Raw genomic sequence first — 14433 nt, forward strand, 5'->3', positions numbered from 1 at the left:
ACTTCATCCTCTTGTACGTCTCCTCCTGGTAAGTAATGACAAACATTTTCTGTTTAATAGGTAGTATAAAAAGAGATGAACAGAGGGAAAAGGGGCTTGAGGAGGCTTGTGATTATACTGTATTTTCGCAGTATTAAAAATATTTTAACTGCATATTTTGTATCAATACACAGCATCAGAAGAACAGGCCTAACTGGAGGAAAACAATGAAAGTTTCTGTGGTCAAAATTGACAGTGGACATTTATGCTATGGAACAGACTTATGAACTACAGATGCTGGGAGAGATAAAGAACAAAATGAAACATTTTTGGATTAAGGGTTTCATAGGATAAATTCTACTTGGAATTTGCCTAAGAACATGAATTATGTTTCTCCCTTCCGTTTCCCCAACGCAGGGGGACAATTCTTAAGCAGTAGCTTGTGGTTTAATTTTGGGAGCTCGAGGACATAGCCACGTTTAATGATTTAAATGCTGTTCTGATGATTTTATGAGTCACAATTTATATATTTTCCTTTCAAATGTAAAATATTAGATGAGAAGAGAGAAAACTGAAGACACCCTTTATATTAAAAAAACCCTCCAAACCCTCTCGGCTTCTCTTCATCTTTTGAGCCAGATGAGTAATTGAATATGTATAATAAAAGATCACATCTCTTCATAAATATTAAATAGTCAGCAAAATTGTTAAAAAATATGAGTTCTAGTAAGAGACAAGAGAAAAAAATCCCACAGTTTCAAGTTGAGTTTTAGTCTGCATGACTCCCCAGACCACTAAGTAGAGTCTGCAAAGGCTTGTCTCATGAATAATGATGCATATCAGTAATTTCATTGACCTCAGTGTTGCAGGATCATTGCCATAATTTAAAATTGCATAGACAACATAAAACTTTAAACCAATCCAATTAAAAAGGCAGATGCTCCTTGCTTCCTGATTAGTGCATAGCCCAGTCTGGACATGGATGTGCAAGAGAAGTATCCTAAATTCAGCACCCTGAACTCTCCTCTGAGATTATTTTTGCTGGTTTTTGTCATTATACAGAAATAAAGCTTACATTAAAGAAAGGCATTCCTGTAAATACCATAGGACAATGAGGGAAGCTTTGACAATATTTATTCAAGCAGAAAGCTTCTGGTGAATGCCATGGCTGGTAGCCATGAAAACTAGATTTTTCAATTGAAACTGCTGGCAAGAAGAGGTTGCACCTAAATTACCAAACACATCATCTTCCTACTGCTTGATGAAGATCAGCAATAATCTAAAGACAGAAGAGAGTGAAGTTACAAAGAAAGAGGAAGCAATGGAGACAGTAAGAAGTGATGACAGCAGCAAGCTGTCTTAAGACACATAAAGATTACAAGATTCAGAAAAGCAAAGAGAAAGGGTATCCTGCCCCAGGGTTTGTAGAGGACACTAAGCTTAAATGCTTGTCTGGAGAGATAAAAATCAGAAGCAGACAGCTATTAGTTGTCTAGATAGAAATATTCAACACATATTGTCTTTTCTGAAGTGAAAGGAGGGGTCAGATTGCATAACCAACCCACCAAAGTGTCAGATCCTGGCTTTTTGTTGGTAAGGTCATGTCCCCGAATATGTGAACTGCAAATTCATTACCAACAGCTCTGAGAAGAGGCACATGCAAGCTCATCTGTCCCAGAAGGATAGCTCAGATGGGAGGTCACTCTTTAACAAAGAGCTACAGAGGAACTTCTTATTTCTGAAATGGAGAGTGTGTCCCCCCCAAAACACAGGGCAGCTCAAATGTCTGATTTCCTGCATGCTGTAACCAGCCTGGTATATAGCCTGAAGCTGCAGTTGCTCCATCAGGCAACAAGCAGGGAGTTTTCAGAGAAATTAAGGCTGCTCTGGGTCTTATTCAAATCTGTATTTTTCCTTTTCTTTTTCTTTTTTTTTTTTTTTAAGCATGGTTCTTAATACTTCAAATTCCAACCATTTGTTTCTATGGACTATGCTGAGACTTTTTTATGGAAGCTAAGAAGCACTTGCACGGCATAAAAAATCCTCCTGGTTAAAAAAATCCTCTGAAATCAATAACCTTAAGCTATTTAGAGAGAGAAAAGGGCAAATCAATGCTCCATTTGTTCAAGTATGTTCAGCATATTTTTAGGTACCTATCAATCACAACATATTAAATATTACTTAGCTTTACAGAGTGAAACTTCTCAAATTAACAACACCCACATGAAAGTGCTCTTGCAAATAACACATTGTGCTCTCATTATACATCATGTCACCTTATTTATACTCAGATACCTATTGTGAAGGATTCAGAAAGGGATATGATCATATTTTTCTAAGCCTGAGCAGAACGCTTACCTTCTCTGAGTGGGATCAAGACTTCATTCTGCATGATAAACGTACCTGATCATTCACATGCCTAGCAGCACATCACTACTGGGCAGAGTGGGCCAGGACACCACCATTTCAGAGAAGCACTGAAAATGTATACTCAGATCTTCTGCAGTCCTTTTCCTGTATTTAATTTCTCCTGATTTATTCAGGATATACCATTAAATCCCATTAGTTTTAACTGCTCTGCTGTGACAGGTATATTTCTGGAGCGCCCATCAAAATAACTAGACTATTTACAGGCTTCAATCAATGATATTTAGGTTCATTAATAATACATTTCTTGATCTTTTTTCTTAATAAAAGGAAACAAAAAAGAGGTATGCCAGATATTGCAAGTCTGCCCCTTAGAAAAACGTTTGTGATGAATTCCAATTGTATGATTTACATGAACAATATCTTTGAAACCATTTGCAACCCCCTTGTATGAGTTTAAGTTTGTTTTGTTTTGGGGTTGGTTTCTTCTATTTTTTTTTAATCAACTAAAGTGATTTGCTTGGCTTTAGAAGGGAGGATCTCTCAGTTCCTGTTATTTTTCATTTCACTTCACTGCTGGAGGCTGCTGTATTTCTGTTCAGCGCAAAGCCCTTTGCACAAGCAGAAGCGGGCTTCTTCGTCCCTGCAAGGAAACAATACTCCTTGAGGAAATGACAACTCCTAACCTATTCTCTGAAAGAACTTGGGCTTTTACTCTTTTAACGTAAAGTATCTCCCCTTAAACAAGTGAGTGAGTTGCTAGAAACTCAATGTAACGGAAGCAAACAAGAACTGACAGTCCCCTAATATTAACAGAGACAAGCATATTGCGTCCTTCTTAGAAGGCAGCACAATTTCCTTCTACAGCTTCATACAAATCACAATCACACACTGAGAACACAAATGCTCAGCAAGCTTTACTCATTAATTATGTTACACCTCCATTAGCTGCTCTGCAGCACAGCTTCATGGGGAAGTCACGTAAAAGCACTAACACACGACTTTCACCTTTTCAGGACTGAAATAAGATGCACTTGCATTAAAATCTGTCTTCTGAAAAAGGTACCTTAAAATTAAAAGATACTATAACTTGTCAAATTTGCATGCACTTGGGGCAAAGCAATCCTATTCTGCACACAAGGCACTAGGCAACGCTGGGATGCTCCAATGACCCTCTTCAAGGGTGAGCTGTAAAAATTTCCAGAGAAGCTGGCTGAGGTACTGCCTACTTCACTATCCTGTGAATCTCTCAGAATATTTAATGTATTTTTGTCAAGTCTTTTACACTCATGTATGCTAAACAATTAGGTGTTGGTTTGTTTTTTTTTTCCCTATGCCTTTCATTATGTTGAGGATATCAAAGTAGTTTAATATATAAATTCACAATTAACAGCATCAACACTGATACAAATCCTGACAGGGTCTGTATAATATCCCCAACTCAAGCAAAGGTAACACTTAAGAAGGTAATACTAATTGTGTTTCCCTTTATGTAATGCAGTTACAGGCAGAAGTAAGTACTAGAGAAAACACTAGTTCTCCACACAGCACTAACAACAGCTATAGTCAAACCCTGCATTATATAAAATCACTTAATTCTAGATAACTTTTTTTCCAAGACTTTCCAAAAGTCTGTCTCAGGATCTCTCTGGACCCCTGATTAACATTTCATTGTAATTCAGAGATGCAAATGTTGTGCATTATACAGGGGAACAGAAAAACTGACTACAAATTATTGCAATAAATTTCCAGCAAATAGTAGAACAGCTGATACAGCTCTTTGGAAAGTATTAAATCAACAAACACAGCATGTAGAAAAGATACATCTTCAAAATTGGATGAAACCACACATTTGGCTGAGATAGTTATGTTCACATAAAATCTTGAGGCTTGACTTCTTGGAAAGGTTATAATGCAAAGGATGTTGCAATGCACTTGGTACTGCTTATTCAACTCATATGAATACATTTATCAAGAGTATCATGTGTGTTTACAGCTGTCCTGTGGAAATGGCTGTCACAGATATACACAACATAGAATCATAGAATCACAGAATAGTTAGGATTGGAAAGGACCACAAGATCATCTAGTCCCAACCCCCCTGCCATCAGCAGGGACACCTCACACTAAACCATATCACTCAAGGCTTCATCAAACCTGGTCTTGAACACTGCCAGGGATGGAGCATTCACCACCTCCCTGGGCAACCCATTCCAGTACCTCACCACCCTCACAGTAAAGAATTTCTTCCTTAGATCCAGTCTAAACCTCTGCTGTTTAAGTTTCAACCCATTACCCCTTGTCCTATCACTACAGTCCCTAATGAATAGTCCTTCTCCAGCATCCCTGTTGGCCCCCTTCAAATACTGGAAGGCTGCTATGAGGTCTCCACGCAGCCTTCTCTTCTCCAGGATGAACAGCTCCAACTTTCTCAGCCTGTCTTCATACAGGAGGTGCTCCAGTCCCCTGATCATCCTTGTGGCCCTCCTCTGGACTTGTTCTAACAGTTCCATGTCCTTTTTATGTTGAGGACACCAGAACTGCACACAATACTCCAAGTGAGGTCTCACAAGAGCAGAGTAGAGGGGCAGGATTACCTCCTTGGACCTGCTGGTCACGCTCCTCTTGATGCAGCTCAGGATCCAGTTGGCTTTCTGGGCTGTGAGTGCACACTGCTGGCTCCTGTTCATCTTCTCACCCCCAAGTCCTTCTCTGCAGAACTACCATGAATTTCCTTTTTGCCCAACCTGTAGCTGTGCCTGGGGTTGCTCCGACCCAGGTGTAGGACCTTGCACTTGGCATGGTTAAACTTCATGAGGTTGGCATCAGCCCACCTCACAAGTGTGTCAAGGTCCCTCTGGATGGCATTCCTTCCCTCCAGTGTATCAACTGAACCACACAGCTTGGTGTGATCGGCAAACTTGCAGAGGGTGCACTCAATCCCATTGTCCATGTCAGCAACAAAGATGTGGAACAAGACCGGTCCCAACACCGATCCCTGAGGGACACCACTTGTTACTGATCTCCAACCGGACATTGAACCGTTGACCACAACTCTTTGAGTGTGACCATCCAGCCAGTTCTTTATCCACCGAGTGATCCACCTATCAAATTGATGACACTCCAATTTAGAGACAAGGATGTCATGTGGGACAGTGTCAAACGCTTTGCACAAGTCCAGGTAAATGACATCAACTGCTCCACCCCTGTCCATCACTTTTGTAGCCCCGTCATAGAAGGCCACCAAATTGGTCAGGCAGGATTTTCCCCTAGTAAAGCCATGCTGGCTGTCACCAAGCACCTTGTTTTTCATGTGTCCTAGCATGCCTTCCAGGAGAATCTGCTCCCAGATTTTGCCAGGCACAGAGGTGAGACTGACTGGTCTGTAATTCCCCAGGTCATCCATTTTCCCCTTCTTGAAAATGGGGGTTATATTTCCCTTTTTCCAGTCGTCAGGAACTTCACCTGTCTGCCATGATTTTTCAAATATGATGGCCAGTGGCTTTGCAACTTCCTTCGCCAGCTCCTTCAGGACCCGCGGATGGATTTCATCAGGTCCCATGGACTTGTGTACATTCAAGTTCTTAAGATGGTCTCGAACCAGATCCTTATGTACAGTGGGCCCAAGGTCTAGGTTTTCACAGTCCCTGTGTCCGCCTTCCAAGACTTGGGTGCTGCAGTCAGAGCCTTTGCCAGTGAAGACCGAGGCAAAGAAGCCATTCAGAACCTCAGCCTTCTCCAAGTCCTGTGTAGCCAGTTCTCCCGAAAGCTTCCGGAGGGGGCCTACATTGTCCTTAGTCTGTTTTTTAGCTGTTACATACCTATAAAATCCCTTCCTATTATCTTTAACATCCCTTGCCAAGTTTAGCTCCAATTGGGCCTTAGCTTTCCTAACTTGGTCCCTAACTACCTGGACAACATCCCTGTATTCATCCCAGGACACCTGTCCTTGCTTCCACTTTTTATAAGCCTGTTTTTTCTTGTGAGTTTTCCTCAGCAGCTCCTTATCCATCCAAGGAGGTCTCCTGGCCCTCCTGCTGCACTTCCTTCTAGTCAGGATGCAACACTCCTGAGCTTGGAACAGGTGATCCTTGAATATTAACCAAGGCCCCCTTGTCCTCTAGGGCTATATCCCATGGAACCTTGCTAAGCAGGTTCCTGAAGAGGCCAAAGTCTGCTCTCTTGAAGTCCAGAGCAGTGAGCTTACTGCAGGCTCTTCTCACTGTCTTGAGGACCTCAAATTCGACCATCTCATGATCACTGCATCCAAGACTTCCCCGGAGCATCACATTTCCAACGAGCCCCTCCCTGTTGGTGAGCACGAGGTCAAGCAGGGCACCTCTCCTTGTCGGCTCCTTTATTGCTTGCAGAAGGAAGTTGTCTTCCACACAATCGAGAAACCTCCTGGATTGCTTGTGCTGGGCCGTACCGTCACCCCAACAGATGTCAGGGTGGCTGAAGTCCCCCATGAGAACAAGGGCCTGTGAGTGTGAGGCTTTTCCTATTTGTCTGTAGAGTTCTTCATCCACAGGTTCCTCTGGATCTGGCGGTCTGTAACATATCCCCACTGTAATGTGTCCCATCACCGATTTCCCCTTAACCCTGACCCACAGACTTTCTGTTAACTGATCACCTGTCCCCAGACAGAGTTCTATACTCTCCAGCCTATCCCTAACATAAAGGGCAACTCCCCCTCCCCTCCTACCGGGCCTGTCTTTTCTAAAAAGCCTATAACCTTCCATTCCAACACTCCAGTCCAAGGAGCCATCCCACCATGTTTCAGTGATGCCTATTATATCATAGCCCCGTAGATGTGCCCACATCTCTAATTCCTCTTGTTTATTCCCCATGCTACGGGCATTTGTATAGAGGTATCTGATCCGAGCTCCAAATGAAGCCGGCTCATAATGCTAGGAATGTCCACGTGTAACATGGACACATTGTAACATGGCAATATATATTATGTATACAATGTGTGGTATATAAAAATCAATGTAACTGAAATTGAAAGCATGGCTGCCCTGTACTAGATGTGAAATTCCACATAATCACCATCAAACAGAGGAAGCTGTATCACCATGCTTGAGGCTTTGAATCTACACAGTTTAACATCATAATCTATGATTCAGAAGGTAAGTGCAAAACTATGGATAGCATTTTCAAATAACAAGGTTGCAAAAGGAGAGAATAATGGAATGGTTTTGATGGCAAAGAGCTATTCAAGCCACAGGGCAAGCAAGACAAGCAAACATCATGCACTGTAGTACTGTAAATAAAACCCTAGAATCAGAAGCAGTGGACATTCAGAGGGAAGTAGCAGTTCTGGCAAGGATTTGCATGCCTCCACAGATTATCAGTAGCATGTAAGACCTTAAAGGCCAATAATCCTAGTTTCCTTTTTTTCTGAGAAGCAGGAGCTTTGATGTGACCACTAACAGAGTTCATTTTAAACAAAGTGCATGCAAAGTTCACTGCAGAGTCACGAGAAGGATGAAAAAAAGAAATGTTTTGAAATGGAAAGACATCTAGAAACTGAAATTCTTCAGCTTGAAAACAAAATGAAGAGGCAAAAAATACAGAGATGGATTAGAGGAGACTTCACGTAAGAAGTTATACATGAAAGCTGACCTACAGAAAAAAATTGATAAAAGGAGTCTTCATAAAGCAAGCAAACCTATTCTCAGATCCAAGAAGAAGGAGGCAATTAGATTTTACAGAAAAATTAAGAGAAAAAAGAACTCTCAATTTACAATCTGAGAGAACAATCCAGTACTGGAAGAATTTACCAAGGGCTGCAAATTGTCTGTTATTGGTGATTTTAAATGAAGACTTAAATTTTTGTTCTGAAAGATGAAGGTTTTAGATTGAAACCTAAATAGTCTGTATCATGCATTACACAAGGGTGAGAAAGACTAGAAATGACGTGGGACTGCCATAATCCATCTTTTTGCCTGAAGGCAGGATCAGCCACGTAACTGCCACTACCGCATCCAAGATGCTCAATCTATCCTATTGCTTCACTGTCCTTATACAAGCCTTTTCCTAAATGCCCAATTTAGAATTCTGCTGATGCAATTTAAGGCTGCCACTTCTGCTATCATTATGATGGAGCTAGGTTTTTTTCAGTGATATCCAGTGGTAGGACAAGAGGCAATGGGTGTAAACTGGAGCATAGGAGGTTCCATGGTAGAACTTCGTTCCATCAGGAAGAACTTCTTTACTGTAAGAGTGACAGAGCACTGGAACAGGTTGCCCTGGGGGGTTGTGGAGTCTCCTACATTGGAGATATTCAAGGCCCGCCTGGACAAGTTCCTGTGTGATGTATTCTAGGTTATCCTGCTCTTGCAGGGGGGTTGGACTAGATGATCTTTTGAGGTCCCTTCCAACCCTTGCGATTCTGTGATTCTGTGATAAAGAACTGTGTAGTCCCTTTATTTCTACAGAACCTTTAGAATATAAAATTCGAAAGTGTTATCACAGTCCCATCTTTCCCAGTCTTCTCTATTTTTCTTTGTCTTTCTCTGCCCTTTCAATTTTTCCTTACAGGTCAATTCTTTGTATCTCTGATCATTCTCTCTAGTACCTTTTGGACTCCTCTGGAGTAATTGATGCCTGTCTTAAGGTACTCCCAAACTGGCAATATAATCTAATCTACAGTGAGAATGTAAGCACGGAAACCAACCAACAGTAAAACAAATTTGGGTGTTATGTCTGATCCCACCTTCAGTAACTACATTTCAAGCAACAATTCTCCATTACCAACTGAATGAAAGCTAAAAAGTCTATTACACAAAGAACATGTGAAATCTAGGGAAATAAATTTTAAATCAATCTTAAAATCTGTGGAAAAATTTGACATAGAGCAGTATTAAAAAAACCCCAAAAAAACAAACCTGAAAACAAGCCCTGAGACCATGCTGAGGTCAAACTGCACAGGAGATTTGTGCTTATCCTTCCACCGAGTCACAGTTAAAAAACATTATTACATACTCACATCATTAAAAAAAACGTAGTAGAAGAAAGGAAGAAAGATGTAGGAGGGATTATAGCACCATGTGGCCATTCATGAAATGTGTACTTTACAAGGCAGACCTCACATGATGGTAGAAAGTGTTTCACGATGTGTTAGCAAAAAGTATAGATTATAATGAACACAGTGTTAAAGCAGTGCACAAAAGTTTAGCTGACATTTCCCTACGTTTAAGAGCTTACCCAGAGGGTAATATTTTATTTGTTAACGTATTTTAAATTACGTTTCCTAGGGGTGTATGGTTTGGTTTTTATTTAAAGGAGGAAAAAATCCACAACATGAAAATACTTTAGTAGATAATCTTAGGCTGCAATCACTGTTTCAAGGTGTTGACTCAAGAAGGCATTCAAAGAGCCCAATCCCTCCCGCAGAATCAGTGCAAGCTGACTTAACTGCTGATGTTCATACAAAGCATACCTGAATTTGCATTCAAAGGGTCATGGACATTCAGCATCTTGTTATGCTAGCTCCATGCTGCACACCATTTTCAAAAGCTAGTGAAGCATGGTTAAAACATATAATAGGCATGTTCTGCAAAACATTTACGCTCTGTGTGGCATTACTTGTTCCACAGAAAGGGAGAAACAGGAATCTTCACGTTATTAATAAATTTGAGTGTTGTGACAAATATTCCATGGCTGTGCTTTAAATCAATGAAAACAGCACCATAGAATCACCTTGGTTTTACTGACCTCTCACCTGTCTGTAGGAAAACTTAAAAATTAAATTCTAATTCCAAATCAACAGGCCAGCGACACACACAGAGGTTAAGTCACGGCAAAGCAAGATCTTTATTTGCCATAGAAATTGTAAAAGTATCATCCAACCCTTATGAATCATCAGCAGGCTAACATGCAAGGCTTTCAAATACCATGCTGTCAGCACAGAGTGTGTTCCTGCTTTCAAACACGTGGCTTATTATGACATACAGCCAACTGCTGAACCCAGGATACTAATTCTTCAAGATTTACCCCCTTTTTGTTTGTTGGCTGCAGAGACATTTTACAGAGCCCAAGAACAGGGAGTGCTGTAACATCAAAATGCTGTGTTAGACTTCAATTTTTAGAGCTGCTTCTGTATGAGAAAAAACACAAAACTGAAGAATAACAAAATCCCCTGAATAATATTCAGAAACTAAGTTTAAGTTTGGATTTATCGAGACTGCATCTCTCTGCCTGTATCTGCCTTCATACAGCATGTGATTTACTGTTATCTGTAATTCAGAATTCAGGTCAGAGATGAAGGAAAGCATTAAAACTAATCAGCACTGCTGCACATGACACTGTCTGCTGTTACAGCACCCCAATTTACTCATTTTTATTAGTGGTGGCTATTTTGTCTGTTTAAAAAAAGCAGTATTAAAGCCAATATCAATAATGCTGATACAGACCGTCTACCTAAAAACACTTTTTCAAGAAAAACAAGAACTTTACACATTAACTCTGCTAATAAATAACAGAAACCCTGAAATAATTCTTATGTTGATTCCAGGGACTAACGGCAAGTACCTTCTCAAGCAGAAGACCTAAAAGATCTTTCTCTCATCTCTTAAACCTGTCATCCACTTCCCTCATGCACTGAGGAAAATGAGCATGGCAGAGCTGGGGCTGGCATCCGAGCAGGGCATAGGATGGTGGCTGCTGGCTGTGACCCAGCAGAAGGTCCAGCAGTTCTGCTTTGCCTGGCTTTCCCTTCAGCAGGAGTACCATCAGCAGCATGACTGTCTCCAAGCCTTCTACTGGTCTTTCAAATTTGGCTTTAAACTGACCAGTGGGGTCAGAAGTTATTTAGGATTTAGGCGTAGGGGAGAAACAGGAAAGACTCAGAACAGCTGGAACTGATGTGTGAGTCTTACTTAGAAAATTATGCTAAAGTGTTGTCCCCTCCCCTCGAGCTCATGCACATATATGCTTAAATACACACCACCAATATTAAACTGCATCTGGAAGAAAGAAGAGGGCAGCAGCCTGACAGCACAGGAAGAATAACTACTTACATACTAATGCTGGGTGATAATTCATCCTGTCTTTGAACAAACAAGATATACTGAACTGAATTATAAGGGCTAATTAAAATGTAAGATTAATTTGACTCCATGTTTTATCTCTTCATCTCCTTACCACATCATAGGAAATTTTAAAGGAGATCATTCCCCAGTGGCCTGAAACTACTGCAGAAATTAAGAATTCATGGCTCCAATGAGTCATGAAAAAGCCTATTTCTCTCTCTGGGTGGTCTTTTTAATGCTTCTCCCTCCTGTGACTTTACCCTGACCTAATCAGCCAACTTTTAAACAAGCAAAAACCACCTACCAGCCACTGACAGAGGAACATCTTTAGATTTTTACACATTCCTCTGTAACTTCCATTTACCCTGAGACAGAAGGGAGTGGCCAAGCTTCTCACTGTGCCTGAACGAGGGTCCATACATACATGCGTGGAAGATAACAGTTTGGTGTTGGAGAGAGGCAAGCTGCCTTCCTGTGTCCAAAACAGGAGTGGTGTAATTCTCCCTATCCCTGACTCAGCCTGACCCCAAACCATGGCCTCACCACCCCTGTGCATTCCTACAAAAGTTCTTTCTGCTTCTCTGCAACCTGTGAGACTTGGAGCACACACCAAGCATTTTGCAGAGCTGCCCAAAGATTATTATAATTACCTAATTCAGCTGAAGATTACCAAGAGGTCAAGTGGGGCTTTTCCACAGACTTGAAGTTTCTTCATGCTTCATTTTTTTCCAGGCTAATAGATGCCAAGCAGCATTTATGATAAAGAACAGCCAACAACCTGTACCTATCCTGAAATAGCTTTTGGTGCTTCTCTGCAGGTTATTCTAGCTCCTCACAGCTCCTGCACTCTAACACTGTATTGCTTGGATCTACTAATAAGACCTGCAATCTCAGCGAATGTATCAGCATATAAATCTTTACCTTCATAGAGTAGAGACATTTTTTAATATTTGCTTCTGAGGTATATTTTGGATGCTTTTCCCAGAAATATTAATATATAAACTTAAATTCAGAAAAAGATATAAAAATATATCAGTATTTTTATTAATTTAAAGGCTCCCACAATTCTTTTTAAATACATGCCACACTGACTTTGAAAAAGAACTGGAATATGACAAAGATAAACTATATCTGTCATCCTGGTCCTGCAATGTGACCTCTTTGGGCACATGTCCCTGAGTGGAGGCAAACATCCCGAATTCCTAAATTCTGTGCAAAATGAGGTGAGTGCTTGTACCCTGTGCACTACAGATCACAGCAGAGGTTATGACTGACAACTTCTAGAACTCCTTGGGCACATGAGAAAAAAAGTTGTTTTTTGTTAACAAAGACCAATGGATCCCAGCATTCTGGGAGTACACATAAAAGGTATATTAATTTATTATTTAATTAATTTTCTTCTTCACAACATCCACTGCAGGAGGACAGCAGCTAATCATTTTGCACACTTCATGTCCCCTTGTTTAACACATTTAAATACAAGGAATGAAAGCCATTTCTATAAAATGGGAAATGGCAACCTCGTAAAGAATGATTAGGAAAATATCTAGGAAACACACTGGAAAAACAACTTGTCCTGAAAGCCCATTTTGCTCTGGCATAACTGCAGCTTTAGTAAGTATACGCAGGGTGACTGCAAAGTTATTTTTTTCTACTGCATACAGCATCAGTGAAGCTGGTACAGGTCCAGAGTACAGTTTTGATGCTTACACTTAGTATATAGAACTGCTGGAGAAGATGCAGAGAAGAGTCACAGAGTTATTAAATGGATTAGAAAAATACCAGCAAGAGGTTTGAGAGTACCTGTGATCTAAAGGAAGAGTAAAAGTTGTTCGGAGATGGCAGCAGCAGACAGATGCATGGGGAGAAATACCAAGGAACAGAAAGTCATTCCAGTCAATATCGAGCAAAAGCCAGAGAAATACTCATTAGAAACTAGCCACATAATTTGATAGTAAAACTGACAGACAACTGGAACCAAGGAAGTGGCAGAAGTGGTGTAACACAATGCCATCAAACACAGCCTAGATGGTTTTATGGAAAACTTCAGAGAAATACACTCTTTGCAATCAAGAACAAAGAAATTCCTAGTAGCTAACAGCTAGTATGAAGACAAAAAGCATCAAAACATTTACCTCTGTGTATAAAGACATTTCCAAACAGGGTTAATAGAAGAAAGCCCCCTGGGGGTTTCTTGGGGAGGTCAGTCCAGCATTTAAGATGAGTAATACAATGACCACAAAGACATAATGAAAAGTCTCACCCAGGAATCACAAGTGCAGGAGAATCCAATAAACAGCACCACCTTCCCCAAAAGAGACAGTCCCAAAATGCACTGGATGGAACAGTCACCCTTCCAAGGCACTGGATCATCTCCTAAAGTTAGCCGTAGCTGCACTGAAGAGGCTGGGAACAGAAGCTGCAGACCACTGGAAACAGAAGCTTTTCCTGTGACAAGCATTATGTAGAAATTCACTCACATCAAAGAAGAGCAAGAAACTGCTGTTATTCACATCAGTGATGTTAACTGCAAGTCAGGTTTGCTTTTCTTACTATTGTTGGGAAGCACCAATAAGAATGAAGAAAAGGCTGAAATAGTTAATGCCCTCTTTGCCTCAGTCTTTAATAGTAAGAGCAGTTATTTTCAGAGTACCCAGGCCCCTAAGCTGGAAGACAGGCATGAGGAGCAGAGTGAGGCTCTCATAATCCAAGCAATTAAGTGATCTGCTAGATCAACTAGACCCACAGAAGCCTATGGAGCTGAATGGGATCCACCCAAGAATACCAAGGGAGCTGGCAGAAGTGCTCACCAAGCCACTTTCCAAAATTTATCAGCAGTCCTGGCTAACTGAGAAGGTCCCAGTTGACTGGAGATTAGCAAATGTGACTTCCATCTACAAGAAGGGCCGGAAGGAGGATCCAAGGAACTACAGGCCTGCCAGTCTGACCTCAGTGCCAAGGAAGGTAATGGAGCAAATCATCCTGAGTGCCTTAATGTAGCACATACAGGACAATGAGGTGATCAGGCCCAGTCACCAGGGCTTTGTAA

General features: G+C 41.0%; 1 protein-coding gene across 2 annotated transcripts in view; it reads right to left on the reverse strand.

Annotated features, from left to right (window-relative positions):
- Positions 1-14433, reverse strand: part of UST (uronyl 2-sulfotransferase) — a 194417-nt gene that overhangs the window by 56958 nt on the left and 123026 nt on the right. The window lies entirely within an intron of this gene.

The sequence above is a fragment of the Melopsittacus undulatus genome, chromosome 3, assembly GCF_012275295.1.
Source record: "Melopsittacus undulatus isolate bMelUnd1 chromosome 3, bMelUnd1.mat.Z, whole genome shotgun sequence".
Classification (NCBI taxonomy): Eukaryota; Metazoa; Chordata; class Aves; order Psittaciformes; family Psittaculidae; genus Melopsittacus; species Melopsittacus undulatus.